At 42.3% G+C, this 26,567-nt stretch overlaps 1 protein-coding gene across 6 annotated transcripts in view; it reads left to right on the top strand.

Annotated features, from left to right (window-relative positions):
* Positions 1 to 26,567, top strand: part of NEBL (nebulette) — a 522,125-nt gene that overhangs the window by 27,793 nt on the left and 467,765 nt on the right. For 2 of the 6 annotated variants that reach the window (XM_079913279.1, XM_079913282.1), the window contains exon 2: positions 23,006 to 23,456. The exons of 1 other annotated variant lie outside the window; for it this stretch is intronic. The gene's annotated coding sequence lies outside the window, so the exon portion shown is untranslated. Of the gene's footprint in view, positions 1 to 6,624; positions 6,662 to 22,824; positions 23,457 to 26,567 lie in introns of those variants that run through there. 3 more of the 6 variants (XM_079913283.1, XM_079913281.1, XM_079913280.1) reach the window with 3 other exon arrangements.

Below are 26,567 nucleotides of genomic sequence, written 5' to 3'. Positions count from 1 at the left end.
TTAATCATTTCATGCTCATTATCTTTATAGTTTTTATTATAAATTTTGAAAGGGAAGAGGCATTTCACAAGACCAAATGAAATAAAGAATTTGGGAAATTATCCAGCTAATTCAGGAAAAAAAATCATATATGTGTTCAAATATAAGGCAACATGGAATGTAATACTATTTCCTTTTTTTTTGTTTTTTACAATGAGAATATTTATTTTTATCAACTTGAATATACAAAGTTCTGTGGATATAGAGGAAATAGTCCAATGTCTACTCATTATATTTAATTATTAATTTAATTACGTATTTAAAATTTGATATTTAAAGTCACATATAAAACGCATTACTTTAAAAGTAGGTGGGGCTTCCCTGGTGGCGCAGTGGTTGAGAGTCCCCCTGCCGATGCAGGGGACGTGGGTTCGTGCCCCGGTCTGGGAAGATCCCACATGCTGCGGAGCGACTGGGCCCGTGAGCCATGGCCGCTGAGCCTGCGCGTCCGGAGCCTGTGCTCCGCAACGGGAGAGGCCACAACAGTGAGAGGCCTGCGTACAGCAAAAAAAAAAAAAAAAAGTAGGGATGGAAAAATTTTAACTTATGCTATTACAGACATCTTTGGCATCTATTTTCTTTCATCATTACCAGTCACAGTTTTTCAGAGCACTTTGTCTGTATTTCTGTCTAAATTGTTTGAGACAGAGCACTTTCTGAATGATGAAGGTCACTGGAAATTTCAACCCAAGTCACAAGTAGCCATTCATATAATGTTATAGCCAGTGGGTTTTTTATTTCTCCTATTGGCTTCCTGACTCATCTATGCTGGCCACAGTCTAAAGTACTTCTGTATTGCTTTAGGTGATTTTTGAAAGTCTTGATTATAATGACATCCAATACTTGTAATTTTCATACCTCCATACAATTAATGTATAACAATATGCCCTTTAAAGAATCAGTTTCATTTGTTTATACCTATAAACATCCAAAATAGTATTAATTAAAGTTAGGCTAATATGTGTTCCTCAAACCGTACTTTGTAGTTCAAAATAGAGTAATGGAAAGAGTACTTTACAATATGAAAGACTTCATAGGGACTCAAATACAAGAATTTTCCACTTTTTCTGAGGGTTAATTTTGGGAATACGTTGGCTTGCATTTAAACACATGAAACATTTCCTACTGGCTATTTTGGGGGTGTTCCCTGAGATCTAGACTGGTCTGTCCGTTGATTAATTCACTGGATCATTCTTTAGTTTTCAATGTCACCTTAAGCAATTATTAACTAGAAAATATTTAATGTGCAATATTTAGGGAGTGATATTTTAAAAAAGTAATTTGTAGCCTGACTTGCTGAAGATGAATTTTGAAACTAGAGATTATTTGCATTCTTTAATTGTTGCCTCCCTGATCCATTCTTCTTGTCTTCCCCCACCACTCCTAACAGAGGTGTTACAGAGGATACAATCAGAGAACTATGGGATTTAGCTCCTCAGTCTGGCTGCTGCGCTAAGTCTCATTTCATTGATTCCAACATTTACTATACTCCCTCCACCTCATTTTTAACATCTCTGAAATCAAGATGCATCTTACAACTGAAGGCATCTACAATTATTATCTTCCAAGCCACAGTTGTCATATGGTTGCAGGAATCTGGTCGTAGCTATTCATATTGTTGACACTGTAGTTGAGTTATATGCATTTAGTTGCCATTTACAGTGTCTTCAAAATAATCTCACTGTGATTTGGCATTGAAACAAAAAGTTATTATATTTACCAAAATGTGTGGAAAAGAGCAATGTGATATATAATGAAAATCTATGACTAAATAAGTCTAAAATGAAATATGGTAGTATTTGCTTCGGATTGAAAAGTTGAATCTCATGTCCTTTTCTTGGTAAATTTCTTGTCCTAATGTGCTTAATGTACTCCTCCTTTCTAAGATCACATTTAAAGGAAATTGTCTACGGTCTGTTTACTAAGAACTTTGCTCAAGTTCAACTGCAGTTTTTCAATTAAGACTCTACTTCAAAGCATTACAAAGGGGAGTGAAAAATCTGGTGAACATGTTGCAGTGACAGGATGTATTAAAACCCATAAAGGTGAATGAGGATTTGAGATTATAGGAGTATCACAGCTAAATAAGTTACATAGTGCACTGTTTTCTCTCTCTCTTTTTTTAAAAAATCATTTTGGACAGCTAATTTAAAAAAAATTATTTATTTATTTAATTAATTTATTTTTGTCTGTGCTGGGTCTTCGTTGCTGCCTGCGGGCTTTCTCTAGTGCGGTGAGCAGGGGCTACTCTTTGTTGCGGTGCGCGGGCTTCTCATTGCGGTGGCTTCTCTTGTTGCGGAGCACGGGCTCTAGGTGTGTGAGCTTCAGTAGTTGTGGCTCGTGGGCTCTAGAGCACAGGCTCAGTAGTTGTGGCTCACGGGTTTAGTTGCGCGGCGGCATGTGGGATGTGCCCAGACCAGGGCTCAAAACTGTGTCCCCTGTGTTGGCTGGTGGATTCCTAACCACTGCACCACGGGGGAAGCCCTGGACAGCTAATTAAAAAAAAAAAAAAAGTTATTTATTTGGCTGTGTCGGGGCTTAGTTGTGGTGCACAGGCTTTTCGTTGTGGCACGTTGGTTTCTCTCTAGTTGTGGCATGCGTGCTCTCTAGTGACACACAGGCTCGAGAGCATCCGAGCTTAGTTGCCCTGCGGCATGTGGGATCTTAGTTCCCCCACCAGGGACTGAACCCGTATCCCCTGCTTTGGAAGGCAGATTCTTTACCACTGGACCACCAGGGTAGTCCTGTAATTTTTTCTCTTAAACAAAATCTCTTATGGCTTCAGAAGGAATTGTTTGAAGCCGTTATAAACAAGGTTGGGGCCATTCGAGTAATCATCAGACACACATTTGTTGAGAAACTACTATATGTAGGACTCAGTGTTCATTTGTATGTGATATTTAGTGTGCCTGCTCTGTGCTAAGTATTGTGCTGGGCTCCAAGAATAAATAGTAAAACGGGGGAACACAGCCCCCTTGGAACTTATTTTTTTATTGAAGAAGGCAGGTCAGTGTTAGGAGGAAGCATTTCTAAGTTTTCACTCTGATGAACCTGAAAGTCATCTTTGGCCACTGCCCTGCAGGGTGGACCATGAATGACGAGAATCAGTCAAGGTTCCAGCAGGAAACACATAGCACACTCCAAGTGGGGATTTTGCAGAGTGGTTTGTTTTTTTTGTGAGGGCCATGTTGCATGGGCTTGGAGGATCTTAGTTCCCAGACCAGGGATTGAACCCCAGCCCCGGCAGTGAAAGTGCTGAGTCCTAACCAATGGAGTGCTAGGGAACTCCCTGCAGAGTGCTTATAAAAGGGATTATTGACAAAGTTGTGGGCAGGATATAGGAAAACCACAAGGATAATTTAGTACTTGAGGAGCCAGTAATAGTCATGGGGGGAGGCTGGAGGGTGGGGTAGGGGGGAGGGTGAGGGGGTGAGATCCCCACCTTCAGGCCTGAAGAGACCTGAACTTCAGCAGAAACAGAGGAAAATCACAGACTCCAAGGAAAGAGAGTTTTTCAAGTGTTTAGAGAGGTGCTTTGATAAGATTAAGAAAGATGGTTCTGGATACAAACAGGCCAGGATTTCAGTGTAGCTCTTTACGTAGAAGTTGGTCTTCTGAGACTGTTAACTTCTCCCAGCATCCACTTTCTCTTCTTCCTTTTAGTAAAAGCATGTCTTAGAGTTTTCACTGGCCACATGGTTTCTCAGCTACAGGCTCTATTGCCCACCTAACTCTGGACATGTGACTAAATCTGGACCAGTGGGAGGTGGGCAGAGGTGATGCATGCAACTTCCGGATCATCTTCTTAACGATACTTGGTTCTAACCCTCTCCCCCCATTTCCGTTGGCTGGGCGTCAGCAATAATTGGAGCATGTTTGGAAGCTAAGAAAGATCCATCTCTCACCTCTGTCACGTGAGGGAGAAATAAATTTCTGTCTTATTTAAGCTGCTGTATACTTAGCTCTTTTTGTTACAGCAGCATAGCTAATCCCTTAACTAATATATTATGTGACTTTGGCGTCAATTATATTATCTTGCTAAGGCTTAGTTTCTTTATCATAAAAATAATTTCCTCTTCATAGGGTTTTTGTGAGGGTGAAATGAGGTAATGTCTGTCAAGTGATTAGCATAGTGCTTGGTACGCATTCATTGAAACCAAGCATGGTTGAACACTGGGTGTTGTACAAAATGAGGCAGCTAGTGAGAGACCTGCCGTGGGTGTATGTGAAATAACAAGAGGTCTATATATTGGTCTTGACCCCCCGTTCCTGCTCATATCTGGACTTTGGTTTCTAGCAGAAGTCCTAAAACACTTGTAATTTCGTGAGTGGTAGGAGTGTCTGATAGAGAGCTCCTAAATCCCTTGGAATTTCCCAGATAATAGGAGAATATTTTGTCTGATGAGGCTACTCTTGGTAGGTTCCTGAATGGGTACCGATCACCAGAAAGACCAAATCATGATTAGAAGCATAGAATTTTCAGGCCCACCTGCTGTTCTCTGGAGAGGGGAGGGGGGCTAGAAATTGAGTTAAAATTCAGTCATGCTTACATGATGATGCCTCTGTAAAAATCCTTGAACAGTGGGGTTCAGAGAGCTTCTGGGTTGGTGAATACATCTGTGTGCTGGGAAGGAGGTGCACCCCAATTCCACAAGGACAGAAACTCCTGTGCTTGGGATGCTTCTGAACCTTGCCTGTGTATCTCTTCATCTGGCCGTTCATCTGTGTCCTTTATCATATCCCTGAGTTCTATGAGCCATCTTTGTAAATTATTGAACCTGAGGAGGGGGTAGGGTAACTCTGATTTTTTTTTTTTTTTTTTTGGCTGCACCACTCGGCTTGTGGGATCTTAGTTCCCCGACCAGGGATTTAACCCCGGACCCTCGGCAGTGAAAGCACAGAGTCCTAACCGCTGGGCCACCAGGGAATTCCCTCCTGGGAATTTGAAGAAACCCTGGAGGGGTGGACATGAGGGTGCTTTGGTTCTCTATGTGGCTTTTATCCGGTCTTACATGGATCCCAAGAAACTAGGAGTCTCTAGCTGACATCAAAGTGACACAGTGACTATCCTAGCTTAATATTCTTGGACACATGTGCAAACGTAACTGTGGTAACTTTCCAAGAGTGGAGTCAAAGAAGAGTTGTTTCTAACGGTTTTGATTGCTATTGGGTTGGCTGATTTTAAGTTGATAGACAGGATCTGACAGCCTCACCTGTAGAGCTGGTATATCTCCTGCTTTTCTGCATCTTCTCGGGGTTCTGCTTTTTGTCTGCCTTGGAACCTTCTGGGGGCCTTGGTGGTATCCACTTCCTGAGAATGGCCACATTCCCATCTGGATAGGTAGCTTTTAGTCATGCAGGCCCTGGGTTGTTGCTGGGCCAGCCTGTGAGTGTGTGGGGACACCTGAGTGGGGGACTGAAGGTATAAACATTCATCTGATGTAGATACTGTGCTTGGGAAGCTTTAGTGGCACAGTGAGCTAAATGGCTGTGAGGTCACGATACAGCCACGGGGGTGGTAGTGTTCGTGCCTCATGTATGTTTTGTCAGAATGGTGCGTGACATGATCGCGTGCCACAGATAGCTGTCAATAGTAATTTCAGGGATCATCAGAGATGCTGGCTAGCACCTGGATTTAATGGAAAGGCCATTATCTCCTCCTGCGGAATGCTTCCTGTAACCAGAGTCTTTATGGGGTGTTTTGAGAGGTAATCCAACATTTCTCTATTTGCCTCAATAAAAGGCAAATTCTTTCTTGAAGCCTCTGGCTTTGTGGCTGTATAATCTACACCCTAGGGACACTAGTGCTGATTTCTAGCAGGCAGTATGAAATCTGTTTTTGTCTTAGGATCATGGCTAACCAACCTCCTTATTAAGGTAATTTAAAACTGGTTTACTCATTCCCTGCCCACCTCACCTGTCGGACTCTATCTGCCTACGGCTACCAGGACTCAATCACCCCTCCCTGCATTTGACCCCAACACCCTCGCTACGCACCTTCTTGAACTTGCCCCTTGCCTTCCTAAGACTTAAAAATCTATTAGGTATCCTCCCACTTGGCTGAACTCCTGGCCTCAACCCACGCGAGGCACCTCTATCTTATTAACAATCAGGCCCCAGCGGGACCTGTTGCTTTCCAGAGGTTCTCTTAGGTCAGGTTCCTGGGACACAGACTCCGAGATGGAGATTCGCATGCAGAATCGCATGCAGAAGTCGTGTTGAGGAGTGCGCTTGGTATCAACAGCTCAAGGAGTGAAGGAAACAGGACTGAGCAGAGGGAACGGTTGAGCTACAAGGCAATAACGAGGGCCTCGGCCAATCTCAAGGGGAGCTCAGAGCCGGAATGGCTCTTTGGAGCTGTCCCAGATTGAGCGTCTTTGTACCAGGACACTTCCCAGTCATTGGTTGTGGTCTTCCACTAGGGAGAGAGAAGAGATTCAACTGTGACTGTTAGCAGCCAACACTCCCAGCAGCTGGAGGAGTGATGTCTGTGCTCTGCTGCCCTGCTGCCCCCCACCCTGCCCCACCCCACAGGAGGGAATCTGGGTGGTGCATCACAATGGGCACCGCAGGGCTAGAACATTATCCTCACGCCTTCTTGGAGCAGGATCTGATGCACCTGGTGAGAGAAGACCTCCTCCCCTTTGAAGTCCATAGTCATATTTTTTGTTCTGGGAAATTTTCTCTTCTGATCACAGCATCTTGGCTTTTCAAATTTTTATTTATTAAATTACATGGGAGTTATATGTGAGGTTCTGGTCTAGGCCTGGAGAGGGATGGAAATGTGAGTTACACTAGGTCGTTTTCCTCAAAGGGATTCACAAGCTGGGGAATGGAATGGAGCTGGTGGAGAGGGTCATAGAAAGTGGGACAAGGGGGAAGGGCTTTGTGCAGGCAAATTGAATGAGTCTTCAGCGTTGAAGGCTAAATCCTAACCTTGTCTCATGTAAATTTTGCCTGGGCAGCATGAGTGGACACAGCCAATCCTCCCAGGTGTGGCCTTGGAGGGCAGATTTGGGGGAGGGCCATTTCCTTTTTAACTTAAAAGATCATGCATAAGCAAGGACTGGAAGGTGGATTAAAATGAATGTCTGTGATAAACATCTCTATTTGTATTATTGAAAGACTAGAACATGGAGAAAGTAGAAAGGAAAAACCCCATGAACTCCCCACCCAGAGAAAACCATTGTTAATCTTCTGATGCATTTTGCCCTCTCTGTCCCCCTCTCCCCTTTTGAAAATGTGGGAGATATGATCACTTTCTATAATTTTGCATCCTATATTTTTGGTTTAACACTGTGTTTAACACTGTGCAGGCAGTCTCTGGAGTATCACTGCCTAGGTTCAAATGCCAGCTTCCTCAATATCTGTGTGACTTTGGACAAGTTAGTAATCTTTCTACAGATTACTTTCTCATTTCTAAAATGGGAGCAATGAAAGGACTTTTTCCAATAGGACTCTCTTATGAAGATGGAATGAGCTAGTATGTGTGAAGCCTGTCGTGGTCCGAGCGTGGGTTGGAAAAGAATTTCCAGACACAAGGCAGAGTGTAAGGAAAATAGAGTTTATTAAAGAGAAGGGTGGGTTGCTTGTCTGTTTTCATAGCCACGGAAACTGCAAGTCATCTGCTGACTGGGCAGAGTATGTATACTTTCAGTGTGCTGAGCGGGAGAAAACCAGCAAACGTCTTTCCTTATATGGGGATGGGAAAGGGACCGGGCATGCTGCTTGGGAGGGTTCTGGGACATTGCAATGGTCACATTGTGACAGAATGATAGGAGTCCTGTAACTCTTTGTTCTGGCAGTATTGACCCTTTGAGTTTATCTTGTTCTTTGTCTTTGGAGCACAACAGAAAGCCCTTAACACCATTCCTGGCTTTCAGAAAGTACTCAATAAATGTTAGCAATGATTACTTTCCCCATATTATTACATCTTTCTATATCTCGTATACGTCTACGTAATAGTCTGTCCCGTGGTTGAACTCTGGTTTACTTTTGTTGGACGTCTAGGCAGAATCCATTCTTTTATTGTTATAAAAAATGTTGCAATGAACGTTTCTGTGCATAAACAATTCAGGAATCTTGTATTTCTTTAGGCTAAAATCCCAGGAATAGAATTATTAGGTCAAAGGGTAGGCTCTTGACTCTGTATGTATGTGTTTTACTGTAGAACACATTTTGTGCGATTAAAATTTTGTTTATTTAATTGTGGTAAAGCCTATGACATATTATTAGTTGCTTTATTACATATGTTTCTAAAGCATTTAATAAAACATATAACTTAATGTGTTAAGAAAGGGTTTAAAGAGTATGGAATCTGTTCTACAAATTTATTTCCTTTTTCATACACAGTCATAAACTGAAGACAGAATCCAGACTGTTCCTTACCTGATACCAGTATTGTTTTGGACATACTACTTAGGAAGGGTCTAGAATCTCTGGATTTTAGTTCCTAAACTCAGATTTCTAAGACATTTCTCTACATTTTGCATGGAATTTCTTAACACCGATTTCTATATATATATCTGTTTATTCACTTGCATGTTAGTTAAATCTATAGGTACTTGGATAAAAATATCTGGAACAAAAATATTCATATAGTTGATTGCTTTGTACTTCAATGGAATTTTTAGATGATATAGTATCTGACAAATTTGTAAAGTTTATTCATCCGGGAACCTTCCCAACAGTTCAAACTCAACTGACTCAAAACCCAGGAGCACTGGGAATTCCTTGGCGGTCCAGTGGTTAGGACTTCGTGCTCACACTGCTGGGGCCCCAGGTTTGATCCCTGGTTGGGGAACTAAGGTCCTGCAGGCCATGTGGCTTGACCAAAAAAACCAAAGCAAAATGAACAAACAGCAACAAGAAAAAACCTAGGAGCACTGAACTGACAGAATGAGATTTTTATGGATTCTTCATAACTTCTATGTTCATAATTGTTTCATCTTCTTGAAAGATGGTTTTAATTTCTTCTTTCCAACCTGTGTGTCTTTTATTTATTTTTCTTGTCTTATTTCAATAACTAAGAACTTGAATAAAATGTTGAATGGAAGTGGCAAGAGTAGGCAGAACACTCAGCATTTCACCATTAAATATAATGTTAACTGTAGGTTTTATTTGTAGATATTCCGTGACCTATTTCCCTGTGCATTTATTTTTATTATATATGGTTGTTGAATTTTGTCAAATTCTTTTTTTGCCATCTATTGAAATTACCAAATGATTTTTCTCCTTACTTCTGTTATTGTGATGAATTATATTGATTAAGATTTTTTTATAAATAAACTTATTTATTTTTGGCTGCGTTGGGTCTTTGTTGCTGTGCACAGGCTATTTCTCTAGTTGCGGCGAGTGGGGGCTACTCTTCGTTGCGGTGCATGGGCTTCTCCTCGCGGTGGCTTCTCTTGTTGCAGAGCACAGGCTCTAGGCACACAGGCTTAAGTAGTTGTGGCACGTGGGCTTCAGTAGTTGTGGCTCGAGGGCTCTAGACCGCAGGCTCTGTAGTTGTGGTGCATGGGCTTAGTTGCTCTGCGGCATGTGGGATCTTCCCGGACCAGGGCTCAAACCTGTTTCCCCTGCATTGGCAGGCAGATTCTTAACCACTGCACTACCAGGGAAGCCCCCAAATATTTTTGAACTTCCCTTTTCATTTCTTCTTTGAACCACAAGTTATTTTATAGTATGTTTCTTAATATTAAGATAACTGGATATTTCATATATTTCTTTTTGGTATAAATTTCTAATATAATTATGTTATAGTTGGCAAATATACTCAGTATGATTTCAGTCCTCTTAAATTTATTGAAACTTATTTTGTATCCTAGCATATGGTCTTTACTGATGAATATTCCATGCCACTTAAAAAAATGTGTATTCTATGGTTGTTAGTTGTAGCTTCCATAAATGTCAACTGAGTCAATTTGACTGATTTCGGTAGTAAGGTTTTATATATTCTTACTGATTTTCTGACACTTGTTCTGTCAGTTACTGAATAAAGAGTGTTGAAATCTTCTATGGCAAATGTGGATTTGTCTATTATCCCTTTGGTTCTGTCAGTTTTTGCTTCATGTATTTTAAAGCCCTGTTTTTAGGTGCACACACATTTATAATCACTATGTCTTTGTGATGAATTGACCTTTTGTCAATATGAAATGCCTCTCTTTTTCTCTGATGATATGGCTTGACCTAAAATCTCCCTGGCTGATATTAATATGGTCATTCCAGCTTTCTTGTCACTAGTGCTTGCATACCATGTCTCTTTCTATTGTTTGATTTTAAACTAAACTATATCTTAATATTAAAGTGGGTTTCTTGGGACTTCCCTGGTGGTCCAGCGGTTAAGATGGTATGCTTCCACTGCAGTGGGCATGGGTTCGATCCCTAGTGGGGGAACTAAGATCCCCGCATGCTGTGCTCTGTGGCCAAAAAAATAAAAATAATAAAAATAAACATTCCAAGGCAATTAAAAAAAATAAAGTGGGTTTCTTGTAGTCTGCATGCAGGTGGGCTTAATTACAATAAGCCTGAGGGATTTTAGTTTTATTCAATCTATTAAAAATACTGAGAGAATGCTATGTTGCTTTATTTAAATAACTTTAAGTGAATTTATTATTTAAAATAAATAGTTGAATAGTATTTGACATGAAAAATATAGCACCCATATTTGAAAAATCAGCATACTTCACTTTTTTTTTGTTTGTTTATGCCCTTCATTTCCTTCCTCCCCATATCACGGTGGTTAAGAGTGCAGACTCTGGGACTTCCCTGGTGGTCCAGTGGTTAAAGACTTCACCTTCAAATGCAGGGAGTGCAGGTTCAATCCCTGGTTGGGGAGCTAAGATCCCACATGCCTTGTGGCCAAAAAACCAAAACATAAAATGGAAGCAATGTTGTAATAAATTCAATAAAGACTTTAAAAATGGTCCACATTAAAAAAAAAAAAATTCTTAAAAAAAAAGAAAGAATGCAGACTCTGGGGCTTCCCTGGTGGCGCAGTGGGTAAGAATCCACCTGCTGATGCAGGGGATACAGGTTCAAGCTCTGCTCCGTGAAGAGCCCACATGCCACGGAGCAACTAAGCCTGTGTGCCAAAACTACTCAGCCTGTGCTCTAGAGCCCACGAGCCACAACTACTGAGCCCGCGTGCCGCAACTACTGAAGCCCACACGCCTAGAGCCCGTGCTCTGCAACAAGACAAGCCACCGCAATGAGAAGCCTGCGCACCGCAACAAAGAGTAGCCCCCGCTTGCCACAACTAGAGAAAGCCTGGGCACAGCAACAAGACTCAGTGCAGCCAAAAGTAAATAAATAAAATAAATTAAAAAAAAAAAAAAGAATGCAGGCTCTGGGGTTCACATCAGTAGGATTCTAATCTTGGCCCAACCCCTCTTTAGCCATGTGTTTGGGAGAGTTTCTTAACCTCTCCATACCTCAGTTTTCTTATCTGTATAATGGGCATATACAGATAAGAAATATACATTACCTTTCTAAGTGTTATTTTGAAGAATAAACGAGATAATTTATGCAAAGCACTTAACCCAATGCTTGGCATATAATAGGTGTTCAATAATTGTTAGCTGTATTATTACTGTTATTGCTACTACTACTAAACTTAACGATTTATAGGAAAGCAGAGATCTGCTTTCCACAGCAACTCTATTAACCTTTACTTTATTTGGATTCGAATAATCTAGTATTATTTATCCCATGTAAATGGTACATGGGATGTACTGTAGTTGTATAATCAAGTCATTAAATGTCAAGAAGGGAGCTTTCTTCAAGGGAGTGGCTGCACTGGACTATTCTTGGTGGCAGGGACTTGCCTCATGTCTCAGAGGGATAGAAAAGCTCATGAATGAAACCTGGGATCATAAAATGTCAAGAATAGAAGGTTTGTTCTTTTGCAGAAAACTGAGCCTCAGATCTACATTAGCCTTGCTGGAGCCTGTCACGCCCCAACTCCTCTGACAGAGCAGGAGAACCTTCCAAGGTCAAAACACAAATAGTTAAGTTAGGAAAAAATCTGCAAGTGGAAATTAGGTGGTTCGAATTTTGAATGTTTACCGGAAAGTGTTGGAGGCTGGTTGGCCAGAAATAGAGAAAAGGCTTCTGCTCTGAGTGAGAGTTTAGATGAAATTGTGCTGCTCAAATGATCTCTGATACAGAATTATTATCTTTACTTCCCAGTGCATTTTGCACTGAAACTTTATAAAATACAGTAAAAATGAGTTATTAGAAAAATACATCTAAAAAGCAAAGACGTACAGAATACAAGTCTAACTTTTTCTTTATCATTAATTCAACAGACAAACGTAATTGTTATAAAAGTTACTACATGTTTATTCTCAGTTTCCTGACCTATTTTGTTGTGGATCAGTAACAAATAGTTTGCAGACTGGCCCTGGATTTAGAGGACCTCTTTTTTTTTTTTTTGGCCACGCTGCGCAGCTTGCAGGATCTTAGTTCCCCAGCCAGGGATAGAACCCGCTCCCTCGGCAGTGAAAGCACGGAGTCCTGCCCACTGGACTGCCAGGAAATTCCCTAGGGCACCTCTTATAGTCTGACATTCTGTACTTGTATTTGAAACCCAAATAGCTGTGTCTTGAATCTAAGGGGAACTCCTCCCTTACACATCAATTAATTTTAAAAAAGTATTAATGAATTTTAAAATGTTTGTTTAAAACCTATCATGGATGGGTTAAACACATGCTATATATGAAAGTAAATGAGAAATGATCCCCTGTCTCAGTAACTATGGGCTAGTGGAGAAGCGAACATCCCTGTCTGTGATATGGAAGGGAAGCCGGCACATCTAGGAGAGCGCTGTGGGTGTGTTGCCAGGGGATCCAGAGTAAGGAGCATCCCTAATAGCAGTGGAGGAGTCAGGAGAGCTCTGGAGGACATGGCCTTGAAGGCTTGGAAGGCTGCAGGTGGGAAGATGCAGGGCCAGGTGTGCTGGAGGAATGAGTAACTCTCAAAAACCTTGGCATACTTCTTTTCATGTTTAAAACATCTCTGTGAGGTTGAGAGGTATTAAGAACCTCCACACAGACAGAAACTGAAGCACAGACATTCTGTTGTTGTAAAGCCCATAGGTGGCATTGAGCAGTTTGTCATGGACTGAATGTATCCCCTCAAAATTCATATAGTATTACAACCCTGCCTTCCAATGTGATGGTACTAGGAGGTGGGGCCTTTGGGAGGTGATTAGGATTAGATGAGGTCATGAGGGTGGAGCCCTCAGAATAGGATTAGTGCCTTTTTTAAATTTTATTTTATTTTATTTATTTATTTATTTTTTGCGGTACGCGGGCCTCTCACTGTTGTGGCCTCTCCCGTTGCGCAGCACAGGCTCCAGACACACAGGCTCAGCAGCCATGGCTCACGGGCCTAGCCGCTCTGCGACATGTGGGATCTTCCCGGACTGGGGCACAAACCTGTGTCCCCTGCATCGGCAGGCAGATTCTCAACCACTGCGCCACCAGGGAAGCCCTCAACAAGTTATTCTTTAGGTCACGGCTTTTCAAGAGACATCTCCATGATGTACTAATCAGTCAAAGTTATTTAGGACAGATTCTGGGGTGAAGTTGAGTCAAGAGAATAACAAACCAGGAATTCCCTGGCGGTCCTGTGGTTTGGACTCGGCGCTTTCACTGCCGAGGGCCCAGGTTCAGTCCCTGGTCGGGGAACTGAGATCCTGCAAGCTGCACAGCGTGGCAACGCCCCACCCCCCAATAATAATAGTAATAAAAAGAGAATAACAAACCAATGTGTGCCCTGCTATGTGAGCGCCTTAAACCCCACCAGGGATGCAAAACACTAAAAAGTTAACCAAGAAAATAAACCGAGCTACGACAAGTGCCAACTGACTTGAAGTGCTTTGAGAATCCAGAGAAGGGAGAGGGGCTCTTGATATTTGGGGACTGTTGGGAAGCTTTAGAGGAGGACGCAGGGATTTGAGCTGGGTGTGGAAGGACAGTTCAGAAAAGTGCTTTAGGAGAGAATTTCAAGAGAATGTTGTCGTGGGTGTGGAACCCTGGAGATGGTAGGCTACCTAGTGTGGAGAGTTTCTGTTGCAGGGCAGTAGGAAGTAAGAGTGGAAAGATAAAATGGTGCCTATGTACTTTTTGAAAATTCTGTTATGGAAACTTCAAACATATTCAAACATAGAATAGTATAACGAATCACCTGCCACCATCAGCCAGCTGCAACAATAATCAATATTTTATCCTTCTTATTTTATCTACCCACCTTAGTCTTCATCATCTTCCTCCCCCCCATTCCCCCCACTGGAATATTTTAAAGCAAATCCCAGACATCATTCCACCCTTAAGTGCTTCATTATTATCTTGAAAAGGTAAGGGCCTCTTTCTGCAATATAAGCACAACATTATCATACCTTAAAAAATAAAAAACAATTTCTTAATATATTATCTAATTTTCAGTCCATGTTCAATTTTTGTCTCAAAATTGTCTTTTGTAAGACAAATTGTCTCAAAAATGCCTTTGTACAGATGGTTTTGTTTGAATCAGGATCTAAAAATGGTCCACACACATATTTGGTTGTGTCTCTCTTTTTTTAAAATTAATTAATCTTTGGCTGCTTTGGGTCTTCGCTGCTGCGCGCGGGCTTTCTCTAGGTGCGGCGAGCGGGGACTACTCCTCAGTTGCTGTGTGTGGGTTTCTCATTACAGTGGCTTCTCTTGTTGTGGAGCATGGGCTTTAGGCGTGCGGGCGTCCGTAGTTGTGGCATGCAGGCTTCAGTAGTTGTGGCTTGTGGGCTCTAGAGTGAAGGCTCAGTAGTTATGGCACACTGGCTTAGTTGCTCCGTGGTATGTGGGATCTTCCCCGCCCAGGGCTCGAACCCGTGTCCCCCGCATTGGCAGGCGGATTCTTATCCACTGCACCACCAGGGAAGCCCTGGTTGTATCTCTTGAGTCTCTTGTCATCAACCATAATTCCCACTTACTCCTTTTAAAAACTATGTATTTGTTGAAGGAAGTTGGTCATTTTTCCCATGGAATTTTCCACATACTCATTTGGCTGATTGTATTATCATGTTGTAGTTCAAAATGCTTCTCTGTTGCCTGAATTTCCTGGAAAATGGTAATAATGAGGTCCAGAGCCTTGATTCGATTCTGCTTCAGTTACTGTTATTATTATTTTGAGGGTGAGAATACTTTATAGGTGGTGCAGAGCAGTTCCTAATGCCTGTCATTAAGAGACACATAATATCTGACTATTCCCTTTCAGTGATGTTACAGTTGATCAGCAAATTTTAGTTAAAAATGCTGTTGTAGTTTTTTCTGTCCCTCTCTGGGATTCTGACCTGAGACCATGGGGGCTGGGCTGCTGGACAAATCTAATTCACAGACCGGGCTGCACTCAGAATCACCCTTCCTCTGGGACCAGGGAGGCATTGTTCCCGGGCCAAGCTTACGCCTGACCTTTGCAAGCTTCCCTTGGGTGGTAGAATTCCCAGGAAGCTATTCAGGCCCTCAGGCAAATAAGGTTCCTGCTGGCCTGCCTACCAGTCTGTCAGACACTTCTGAATCTTTGAATGAAGTGAGGGAAGTCCAAAGAGATTTCTCAGGATGTGTGATATTAGATTTCTTTAGCAAGAATGCTTGTCACTTTGCCACTTTCCAGTGAAAAAATTCCCACTGATTGTGTCTAAAAATGCAAAATAAAATGAAGAATCAAGGCAATTTCACACGAAAATATGAAGCCATGGAAACTTACGGAGGTAATACAGGGGGGCTTTTCTTTTCCTTTATGGTCTTGAATTAAACAGCTTGCCCTTTGAACTGGATAATTTGATTATGTAGTCGAATCCCGTGGGCAATTTAGGTTTGCCCCCTAGATTATTATGACTCCCCTGCCCTCCATATATGAAGATAATTGTGTCAGCTTCAGACTTTTTAAACCTATAGCAGAATTTGGATTATGGTAGGCTTTAAATATAGGAAAAGTGTTTTATGTAGATTGGTGAACGTGATAATTTAGTTTTTAATTCATTTGACTCAGCTGCTAAAGAGAGTTCAGCTTTAGAAATTAAGAAACTCTATACATGCTTTTCTTTTATAGGATTTTGAGATCCTTTGCAAACACGAGGTAATAGAAAGCAAATGCATGTGCTCTGCCTCCTTGTTCCCTCAAGAAGGAACAAGGGGCTTGTTCTGTGTCAGGTGATACGCTGACCTTCTCCTGGATTAATTTCCACATTCAGGAAGGTTTTCTTTTTTCATAAAACATTAGTTTTGTTCATAGACAGTACTAAAATGTTTGGAGAGGTGTTATGAAGTATTTCACATGTTTTTCTGCATCTTTTAATAAAGAGGGCTTCTCAAATTTGTTTATTCCATCTTAGGCTTTCTTTCTTTTTCTCTCTCTTTCACTGAAAACTGAACTAGATGAAGTCCCTAGAGGAACTTTATCTTATACATCATTGTTTCCCCAGTTCTGAGCACAGTGCCTGGCCCATGGCAGGTGTCCAGTGAATATTTACGGAATGAGTTAATGAGTGAAACGAACTTTGGGAATTTTCTTTCCTCTTTCCAACCTTAAATTTTCTTTCCTCTTTCCAACCTCCGCAACTAGGGCACCCATGCTTTTTCTGATTTTTATGAAACTCTAAATATCAATTATAACCCACTCCTTTTGCCTAGAGAGATTTATTTTTCTTAGATAAATGCTGAGCTAAAGTCAAGTTGCTAACTCCAGTTTCTAGGTAATACTAGAATCAGGCTGGAACATTTTGACCAAGGGCTGTGGTTATGAAAAAACTTCCAAGACTAAAGTCAAAGATAATGGCACTGTATTAATTTCCTGCCGTAAAGTTACCGAGGTGGCTCAAAACAACAGGAAATTTATTCTCTCATAGTTCTGGAGGCCAGAAGTCTGCAATCGGTATCACTGCGCTGAAACCAAGGTGATGGCAGAGACTCCCTCCCTTGAGAGGCTCTTGGGGAGAATCCGTTCCTTGTCTCTTCCAGCAAGAAAATGGTTCTGGCGGCCGCTGCACCTGAAATATTTATCAAATATATTTTGAAAGTGGGTGGACAGAAAAGAATGCAAAATTTCAAGATAGAAATATGCCATTAAAAATTACTCTTTGCAGCAGAAATTGCAACTATTTTGCTAGCCTCCAGTGCTCCCTTTTCTTTTAGCTCTGTATACCCTTCTCCCTGAACTTTAGCAGGTAGAGATGATGGTGACCAGCCTTTTTTTGTAGCAGGTGGGGCTCTATGATCTAGTTCTCACTGCTGGGTGTGAGTTGAAGTGATGTGGGCAACTTCCACATCACTTTCTTGAAGAGAAACTGCTTGCCTTCTCCTTCCTCTTCTTCCTCTACCTTTGGGAAGAGATGCAGATGTGAAGGTCTGATCACACAGGTGAGAGTACCACCCTCCTGCCCGGTAGAACAATGAGATAGATTGTGTCCTAGAGCACAGCTGCTTTACCACCCCATACCACCCGCTTCCCTCTGGGACTACAGGAGAGGGAAATAAACTGTATCGTTTGAGTCATCATTTCGGAGTCTCTTTGTTACAGCAGCTTAGCTCACCCATGAACTAATACACAGAAAAGATTAGGAATGAAGCTCGTTTCTTGGTTTCCACTACAGCTGTTTGTCTATGTGCTAAGACATGCTGGATGACAGATATTAATATTGCTTTGCATTGCTATATAATTTTTAAAAGACAATTCTTCATACTTCAAAAGAAACTAGTTATCACAGGCTGTGTCTGGGTAAGCGGATTATTTTGTCTCTTCTACACTGGGTTCACTTATGCCTGCTTAGAAAGTCCTGTTTTACTCTGAATTGCTAGAGTGGACTTTTCATTAGTTAGTATGAATCTATCACCCCGATATGTCTTTCGTGGTGCAACAGCCTTCTGGGGACTCTTTAAAAGCCTTCATAAGAAATACAGTGTCTCCTAAATGTGTTTAAATGCACAAAAATAACCTCTGGGACATTGGCTAAAGAGAATCTCTCCTAAACTTTATTGAAAACAAATCACTTCTTTTCTCTTTTGTAAAAGAAAAAGATCAAGAAAAAATTTTTTTACAAAAGCAATTCACTTCAATTATTAACAAATTTAAAAATAGAGTGAATACAAAAAAATTTTTTTTAAATAGAATGAAAAGAAAACACAAAGGTTTCATAATCTTACTATCCAGTTAGCAGCTTGGTATAAATTCTTTCAGTGCTTCTTCTGTAAACCTATGTATATTTACTAAAATCAGACTATATCTTATAGTTTTATCATTTCTTCCTTAGAAGAAAACCCAAATATTTTTGGTAAATACATCACTTTGACTAAGATGACTACCTTGGTAGCTGCAGAAGCCAGACTGGGCTCTCCCAGAGGGAAGGTGGATCTCCTACTGAGTGAATTTGGGTTTAGTATGTAACCTGTGCTTTATCCGTCTGCAAGTGGTGTGAGGTAGGGGAGAAGGAGCTGCACCGACCTGTCATCTGTAGAAACTTTGCTCATGATTTACAAGCATGAGAATCTGCTACGCCTATTGATTCAGCTCTGAATTGCAGGCTGTTTATTTTTTTCTTTCTCTTTCATTGTAGTGATGAGAGAGAGTTGTTTGCCTCGTTCATTCAAAATAAGAATCCAGTACGGTTCCTATGCTTCTTGCCGATTTTCCTTTTGAAAAAGCCAGAGGACTGGAATGTAGCTGATGTTCTGAGCATTTACCAGGTGCCAGGCGCTGGTTAACAATAATGTTTCCACCTCGCAAGACACTAGATACTGTTAGTCCCTTAGTTCAATTTTTCATGTTGGAAAATGGAGACTCAGAGAGGTTAAGCAACTGTTGCACGTTCTTAGAGCTAGTAAGTGTCAGAGCTGAGATTTAAACCCAGTCTGTGATTTCTAAGCTCCCCTTTTAATCACGGTGCTTATTGTCTCCCAGAGTGAAACTAATTTACTTTTGCATCTTATTCTTCAAATACCCCAATTCCATCATATCTGTGACACATCATTATTTCACATTCCAATAACAAAGAAAAGTGCTGCTAACTACAACTGTAAGATGCATTTCAATTTCTGAGAAGTAATAATGTGAAAATATGTGTCTTAGAATCGACAAAATATGATAAAATCGTAGAACTACTTTTTATAGAAACAAGAGGCTAATGCTGTGTTACCCACTTGCATGGGTGGTGCTGTCAATGTGACTTCTTGGCGGGTCTAGTATATTCTCAGGGTGAGTTCTTGCAGGCAGGACCATACATAATTTTCAACTCACTTGCAGAAATGAAGGTTGTGTGGTTGGATTTGTTGCCACAGTTGGATAAGTCATTATTATTCTTGCCGATGGTCCCAGAAGCTTGGAAGCACCAAGCTGCCTAGAGCTACTTGAAAATAATAACAGAAAAAGAGAATCAGGGCATAATGGATGAGGTATCCATTTGCATTTGTGATTCTGGATGTAGGATATGTACCTCTAGCAGTTCTTTCCCTGCAATGATGTATTGAACAACTACAACAGCAATGGTTTGTGGTTTCCAGGAAATACCAGCCAAAAAATTACAACTGAAGAAGGAAATGAAATCAGTCTGGCAGAATCATTCCAGGAGTGTAGAATGAGAGCAACAGAGGAGTGAACACTGAGCCTTGAGAAATGCCTGCAGAAGGGGGTGAGAGAGAGAAGAAAAGGAGAAAGGTGGGGGAGGGGAGGGAGAAAGAGAGCGGAAGGAGGGGGAAAAAACCCTACAAAAGGGCTAAATCACAGAGGCCAAAGAAGGGCAGAGTTTCTTAAGGCAGAGGTGGTCCCTGGGGGTCCGATGCTACGGAAGGGTTCGTTGACAAATGACTGTTTTCTGTTGAGGGAGTGTAATGGGCTGATAGGAGAACAGAAGGCAGTTGGAAAGCAGAGAAGACTCCTCTCCCCTTTATAATTTTATCAGAAACGTTACAGAGGTAAGGGTGGGAGAATCTCCACACAGTGGCTGGACAGAACCTCATGATACGAGTGTTTATCCTGTGGGTCTTCTAACACCAGGGCTCACCTTCCTCCGCCTCCTTAAACCCTGCCCTCACTTGAGACCAGGACACCTCAACTCTCCAGATTACTTCCTGCCTCTTGGGCTGAACTTTGTCCATCACCTTGACTGGAGTTTTCTCCCTCTTCCTGCACCTTCAGTGTGGACTCTCCCCCTATTTTTATCCTTGGCCCTGTTCTCTCCCCTCGTCTAGTGCTCTTTTTGGAAAATCTCATTTATATACCTGGCTTCAATCACCATCTGTTTGTTCATGATGCCTAAAACATGCCTCTAGCCCAACCTCTCACCTCAATTTCTGACTCAGCCTCCTTCCCTTCTTCCCTCCCTTCTGTTCTTCTATTTGATAAATTTTGCAGCAAGGTGTACATGGCCCAAGAGAATGTACTTTAGGTACTAATTTTGCCCATAGCCTGATCTTATGTTTTCTGCTTTCATTTTCCCTCTCCCTCTCCACTCTCTCTTACCTGGACTTCAGTCATTTTCCTGTTTTTCATCTTGGTTCGCTTTCGTTCTCCCAGTGTGAACTCTGTAACAGGAAAATTGGATCAAATCGGATGGAAATTCTTTAATGTCTCACCACTGCCTACAGGTTAAAACAACCACCTTTCCCAGGGACACAAGTCCCTTCATGATCTGGCCTCTGTCTACTTCTTTGACTTTATCTGTACCTGTTTCCCCCTCAAGTTTTGACTCAGGAATGCTGAATTACTGGTAGCTGTGGCTGTCACGTTTCTTTGCTTCTGCTTGAACTGTAGCCCCTTCCCCACTTAATCTGCTGGACAAACTCATGGTCGCCCTCAGTTTTCTGACTCCCAGTGTGGATGCCCCGTTACTCAAGTTCCAGCCGTACTTCTGCTTATCTCTGTTATAGCCGCTACTGCCTCGTAACTCTCTGCTCTCCCCTGCTAGACTATAGGGGTTACCAGAGCAAGGACCCCCTTTTCATCTTTGTACCTTTGTGCCTAGTACACTCCTAGTGTTAAACAAGAGATTTTGGTGTCGCTGAGGATAGTTTTGTCCACCAAGAAGTGCATTTGGTGGTTTACTCTGGTTTTAGAAACTGTTGTTCATTTAGGCAACACCAAAAATTCAAGTTCCTTCTCTTAAGGTCAACTTAGAAATTTATTTTATTTATAAATCTGGCAGATCTCAACACTTTAAGCAAAGGTTTTAATATTTGGCCCCATTTACAATTCCAAACTTTTACATATTTGAAACTGTATTTATGACCAATAAATATGTTGATTCCTTTTTTAAGTACTTCAGATGTCTGGCTGTTAAACCTTCCTAAATGTTTAATTCCTATAAACCCAATAATTAAACATGTGACCATAAGTCACATGTAACTCGTTAAGTGTTTTCTGGGGCTCAACCTAAGCTAGTGGAATTCCCTTGCTCCCTGTCTGCCTCAGCTCCAGCATCCGTGGCTGGGAGCCCTTCCTGATCTTTAGGCAGGTATCTTGGCTCCTTCTCTGGAATCTGGCCTAGACTGTTCCGTAGGTACTGTCATCATCCTTCTATATAATTATCTCCCCCACTGAACTGCACCCCAGGCACCTAGCATAGTGTATCAGAGAATTCAATTCAATAAACTGTGAAGTGAGTTCATGGAGAGTTAAGGTATAGAGTATTTATCTTGTTAACTGCAATGATAACATTGTGGGTTAGGGAGCATCTTTCCTGTCCTCAAATTCCCCGCCCCCCGCCCCCCCACAAGAGTTGGCTCTGGCGCCTCCCAGCATTGTGGTGAGCTTGGGATAAGACACAGCCTGGTTAACTTGATGAATTTCTCCTTCAACAGAGACCAGGTCACATATGGGGGTGTACGATGCTTGCTTCATTGACCTGTAAATTGCAAATATCTCTTTTCATAATGAGGTTTCTGAAATATTCCTTGTTTTTCAGAAACTCAAGCAATTAGCTAAGTTGGAACTGGCAATCACCAGTGAAAGGACCAGATATTTCCTGTGCTATTGTTTCTAGTTATGACAGGGGTGGCGCGGATTACTGGGGGAAGGAAGATTGAAATGTCAGTCTACATTTTATTCCCTTGTGTGTGACTTGGCAGGATCCTGACATTGTGATCTCCTTGAAGGTCATCTTGAACCTTATATGTGCCCTGAACTTTCCTTTCAACTAAACAACTACAGCACAGCCTCTTGGCTGTATCTTATTTATTTATATTTATATCTTATTTGCTTTTAGCAACAGCAAGCAACGAGCTATCCCAGCCCAGAAAAACTGAGATGCGTTTTGTTTCTTTGGCAACTGTTATATCGCTCTTGGCTTTTTTTATTTGATGAGAAGGTAGTGGAGAAAAAAATGATAATGATTATCTCACACAGTATTATGTAGGTATTTTTTCAAAGCAATATTACACTTGAAAATAATTTTAGAATACGTTAGAAAAATATAAAAGAAAAATATAAGGAAAAGGGAAGAATCAAATTACTGTAAGAAAAGGTAAAATATCATAATTGCCTTAAGAAAACAAATCTACAGTGTAATTAAAGGAGTCATTTTCAAAGTGTTTTTCATAACTTAAAAAATTGTCTGGCCCCAGGGGTTGGGGACGCCTGTTTTACAGCAAAGGGTGGCTGTGTGACTCAGCTCTCACTAGTGGAATGTGTGCAGGAGTATCGGGAGCAACTTCTTTTTTTGTTTTGTTTTTTTTGCGTCACGCAGGCCTCTCACTGCTGCGGCCTCTCCCGTTGCGGAGCACAGGCTCTGGAGGCGCAGGCTCAGCGGCCATGGCTCACGGGCCCAGCGGCTCCGCGGCATGTGGGATCCTCCCAGACCGGGGCACGAACCCGTGTCCCCCGCATTGGCAGGCGGACCCTCAACCACTGCGCCACCAGGGAAGCCCTGGGAGCAACTTCTGATTCACTTACTTGAGGGAATCTCTGGTCCTGGACTCAGCTCTTTCCCCCTTTCTTGCAGTCTGGCTTGGCCACAGCTTGGAAAACCTGGGAAGCCCTGTGTTGAAGAACTGCCATCTGCCGGCCTGGAACAGGGGTAAACCCACCTGCAAGTCCCAAACTGTTAGATGAGCAAGATCTGAAGACACTGAGTCAGTCCTGGAGCCCCATTTTTCCTCTTCTAAATATGTTGCTTCTCAGTCTCTTTCTCTGTCCCTTCTAACACCTGAGGTTAGAAGGTTGGGACCTCCTCATCTTTTCATCCAGACTCTTGTTACGGGCTCCAATCTCATCCCACCTCTTCGGGGCACCTGCTCATCAAGCCCACCCTCTGCTCGGCAGCTGAATGAATTCCCTGGAACGACAGCCTGAAGTGGTCTCTTCCAAGCTAAGGACCATGGCGTTCACTCAGCCTGTAGGCCTGCCTCCTCTCCTCCAGCCTGGCCAGCTCTCCTCTGTGGAAGCTTTTCTAGGTAAGGAATGAATTTTCCTGATCACTCTTAACATGTATTTTTACAGCTGTTTTTTTCAAACTAGCATCCACGCGAGATCCCCACACTGTATTTGATTTTTCCCTATTTTCAGTGATTTGTTGGTAAAACCAGGTCATTTGTCCTAGCTAATGAATACACCCTGGATGTGTCAGATTTCTTTGTTGTGGGGTCATTTAAAGTCTTCTTCTGTGTCAGGTCTTTTAGCAGACATTTTAATTTGGCCAAGAGAACAAGTTAGGAGTTCTGATTACTGATCTTATTACTTTGGACAAGCCTTTCTCTCTTTTTTAAAAAATTAATTAATTTATTTTTGACTGCATTGGGTCTTAGTTGCTGCGCATGGGCTTTCTCTAGTTGCAGAGAGAGGGGGCTACTCAGTAGTTGTGGTGCACAGGCTTAGTTGCTCTGCGGCATGTGGGATCTTCCCAGACCAGAGCTTGAACCCGTGTCCCCTGCATTGGCAGGCGATTCTTAACCACTGCGCCACCAGGGAAGTCCCCTGGACAAGTCTCGTATGTTCTCTGTTTGTTAATCCCCTACCCTTCCCCCACCAACTCCTTGATGCATGTCTTTTTCTATCTGAAAACCAGGGATGATAATAATGTATTCTACCTTTAGAATAGCATGAGAGTGAAATGAGGTGCTCTATGGGGTAAGTATTAAGGTTCTTAGGAAGAAAGCACTATATAAGAATGATAAGAAAAACTTTTCTTAGGCTGCTGGGAATACAGTGAATTTAGCAATACAAAAGCTTTCGTGCCACGTGGGAGAAGGCATGAATTCATTGGATACAGAGATCGATACCATTCCTTTCCTCTCTGCATAAATATCAAGGTGTCTAGCCCTAAATGGTGAAGGAGGGTGCAAAAAAAGCAATACAGTTGGAAGTGTCACATCACATTAAGTTTATTCTGTTTGTCTTCTTCCTTACTGCTTCCAATAACTGTGAGTACCATGTAGGGATCTAGCTGTTTCTTTACTCTTGATGGTGTGATAACAGTAATATAGGATGAAAAGAACATTCTGATGTGGAAAACTACGCTGCATAGGGCAATGATAGGATGTCTGGAGAGGTGACAGGAGACCTCTCAGCTTTAATCATTAGACCCCAAAATTTCAAGTCAGGGATTGCCATCCAAGGTACTAATGCTGCTCTGTTGTCCTCCTTGCCACCCACCTGCTCATCACACTGTTCTCTTTACAAACCAGGATTCTTGAGCATAGTCTGCTGCAGGGTCCCCTCTCCTGCTCCTCTTAAGGCCGTAACTGTCAGCATCTCCTGCCCTAAGTGAACATGGAAACTCTTGGTTACAAAAAGGTTGGTTGTGGGAGTCCCCTGTTGGAATTTGACACCATAGCCAAATATAAAAGCTCAGGGCAGGGACTTCCCTGGTGGCGCAGTGGTTAAGAATCTGCCTGCCAATGCAGGGGACACGGGTTTGAGCCCTGGGCCAGGAAGATCCTACATGCTGTGGAGCAACTAAGCCCATGGGCCACAACTACTGAGCCCACGTGCCACAACTACTGAAGCCCACGTGCCTAGAGTCCGTGCTCCGCAACGAGAGGAGCCACCGCAATGAGAAGCCTGCACACCTCCCGGAAGAGTAGCCCCTGCTCGCCGCAACTAGAGAAAGCGTGTACACAGCAACAAAGACCCAACGCAGCCAAAAATAAATAAATTTATGTATAAAAGCTCAGGGCAGTCTTTTACGTTTGAGAGACTGAAAAATAATTTCAATATTTAGAAGATAAAGAAAAGCACTTCTGGGAATTCCATGGCGGTCCTGTGGCTAGGACTCGGCGCTTTCACTGCCAGGGCCTGGGCTCAGTCTCTGGTTGGGGAACTGAGATCCCGAAAGCTACAAGTTGCAGCCAAAAAAGAAAAGCACTTCTGCTTTGGAGTTTGCCCTGTGTCCTGGCAGGACTGCTTGCAGTCCTTGGCTTCCCTTCCTAGCATCAGTCACCACGTAGCATCCTTTAAGCAAGAAACCCCGAAAAAAAAAAAAAAAAAAAAAAGAAACCCCGGGTTACTCAGTCAACATTTGCTAAGGGCCTGTACGAATGGAAGATGATATTGGGCAGGAAGCTTTTTACTTGGTATAGCAGGCTGCATGGTGTCCCCCAAAAAGATATGTTTACCTGGAACCTCAGAATGTGATCTTAATTGGAATAACAGCCTTGACAGATGTCACTAAGGTAAGAATCCGGAGATGCGATCACCCTGGGTTTAGATGGGCTCTGAATCCAATGACGAGTCTCCTTAAATGAGGCAGAAAAGGGGGATACATAAAGGCACAGGCGGAGAAGGTCATGTGAAGACGGAGGCAGAGATGAGGGTGATGCTCCTGTAAGCCATGGGACACCTGGAATCACCAGAAGCTGGAAGAAGCCGGACGAGATCTCCCCTCGAGCTTTTGGAGGAGTGTGATCCTGCCAACACCCTGATTTCAGGCTTCTTGCCTCCAAACTGTCCACTGCTTTAAGCCACCAGGGTTGTGGTGATTTGCTGCAGGTGCCCTAGGGCACTAAGACACTGGCCTATGTGAGGACTTCACCCTTTACCTGCCCTTAGTCACTTACAAGGAATTTGGGTTTGAAAAATTATTTCCCTGTTCAGATAAACTCCAAACCATACTTTTGCGTGGGCAGAAGCTGACAGTTCTTGGAACAGCTGAAATTTTAGAAAGAAGTGGTAGACAGATAGTTGGAGGTTGGCCCATCTGGCCAGTTAGAAGTGTTCTCACAGGTTTGCAGTGTCCTGGTGTGATGACATCGGTCCAAAGCTATGTCCTCAGGTTTACAAACTCAGAAACATTTACCTTTTTTTTTTTTTTTTTGGCGGTACTGCGAGGCTTGTGGGATCTTAGTTCCCTGACTAGGGATTGAACCTGGGCCCTCAGCAGTGAAAGCACAGAGTCCTAAACACTGGACCACCAGGGAATTCTCAGAAACATGTATCTTTTTATATAGAGATGAATAAGTTCTTAGGGGGTAATTTGCAATAAAAGTAAAATCATGATAGAATTATAAACTAAAAAGATTATGTGTTAAAAGTTAGGAGACATAGCTCCCTGGTGATGGAAATGCTCA

This window comes from Stenella coeruleoalba (genome assembly GCF_951394435.1).
Source record: "Stenella coeruleoalba genome assembly, chromosome: 2".
In the NCBI taxonomy this organism is placed as follows: Eukaryota; Metazoa; Chordata; class Mammalia; order Artiodactyla; family Delphinidae; genus Stenella; species Stenella coeruleoalba.
This window is presented reverse-complemented; position numbering and strand designations above follow the sequence as displayed.